This window comes from Austrofundulus limnaeus, unplaced genomic scaffold, assembly GCF_001266775.1.
Source record: "Austrofundulus limnaeus strain Quisiro unplaced genomic scaffold, Austrofundulus_limnaeus-1.0 Scaffold750, whole genome shotgun sequence".
In the NCBI taxonomy this organism is placed as follows: Eukaryota; Metazoa; Chordata; class Actinopteri; order Cyprinodontiformes; family Rivulidae; genus Austrofundulus; species Austrofundulus limnaeus.
In genome coordinates this window covers 48,450-50,230 of record NW_013953152.1, presented here as the reverse complement: position 1 = coordinate 50,230, position 1,781 = coordinate 48,450, and positions in this window count along the sequence as shown.

The window sequence follows — 1,781 nt, the reverse complement described above, 5'->3', positions numbered from 1 at the left end:
GTAGGATTCTAAATTGACTTTCATTCACAAAGTCAGGACCCAGCAGAAGCTGCGAAGGGTGTCGAGTGTGCGTGAGCTGAGAGGTTTGCCAACTCCTATCGGAGCGCCAGACTATCTAAACGGGACTTTGTCTGCCAGTCTAAAGCAAACCTTCATCCAGAGGTAAGACAAGGCTGTTGGTCTGAACCATCGCAAAGTACCCAAAGAGGTCTGAAGACGACTCCGGTGAGCTACGCTTAACCCCACATTGATCTGCAGTGTGCTCTCTTTAATGTGAATGTAACAAGTTGGAATTAACGCAAGTTGTGTTTCCACCACATAACTTGGTTTTTTATAATTTACGCCCCTCCTTGCTAGATGGATTAATTCTTCTTTTCAATAGCCTTTAAGTTTCTTATAATTTTTGTGAGTGTAGGCTAGCTTAGAAGTGGTTCAGTTGAAGGATGCTAGAGTTTGTTATGGTGATAAAGTGACGCTTATTATTAAACCTCAAGGTCTTATAATAATGGTTTTTGTTGCCAAATAATCTGTTTGTATTGTTACCTCTGAATCATTTAATACAGAGTATATTCTGAAATTTATCTGTCTGTGTGTAATTTATTGAGTTTGCACTCTAAACTGGTAGAATTCACTATTCAGTATTTGAGACTGACTTAAGATCTATAAAATATTTTCCTGAATTATCAGGTGGTGCCCCATTATTATGCTAATAAATTACGAGGAATTTATGATTTAGCAATTGTCCATAACATCTACAAGAATTTCACTTCATCCGTATACCTGCAAAATGACGTTTAATCCTTATAACTTACGGACTATCTGTACAAGTTGACATGTATGAGCAGGGTTTGTCCATTTTATTATCAGATGAGCTGTGATGAAAAGAAAAATACCGTCAAATACCGTGAAACAGGTGAAAATGTTCAAAATACCATGATATAAAATTTTGATCATTTCGCCCAGCCTTATGTCCTATAACTGCAGTGATATGTCCTATAACTGCAGTGATGTATCCTATAACTGCAGTGATGTGTTGTATAAATGCAGTGATGCGTCCTATAACTGCAGTGATATGTCCTATCACAGCAGTGATATGTCCTATCACTGCAGTGATATGTCCCATCACCGCAGGGATGTGTCCTATAACTGCGGTGATGTGTCCTATAACTGTGGTGATGTGTCCTATAACTGTGGTGATGTGTCCTATAACTGTGGTGATGTGTCCTATAACTGTGGTGATGTGTCCTATAACTGTGGTGATGTGTCCTATAACTGCGGTGATGTGTCCTATGACTGAGGTGATGTGTCCTATAACTGTTGTGATGTGTCCTATAACTGCAGTGATGTGTCCTATAACTGTGGTGATGTGTCCTATAACTGTGGTGATGTGTCCTATGACTGCAGTGTCCTATAACTGTGGTGATGTGTCCTATAACTGTGGTGATGTGTCCTATAACTGCGGTGATGTGTCCTATAACTGCAGTGATGTATAACTGCAGTGATGTGTCCTACAACTGCAGTGATGTGTCCTATGACTGCAGTGTCCTATAACTGCAGTGATGTGTCCTACAACTGCAGTGATGTGTCCTATGACTGCAGTGTCCTATAACTGCAGTGATGTGTCCTATAACTGCAGTGATGTGTCCTATGACTGCAGTGCCCTATAACTGCAGTGATGTGTCCTATAACTGCAGTGATGTGTCCTATGACTGCAGTGTCCTATAACTGCAGTGATGTGTCCTATAACTGCAGTGATGTGTCCTATGACTGCAGTGTCCTAT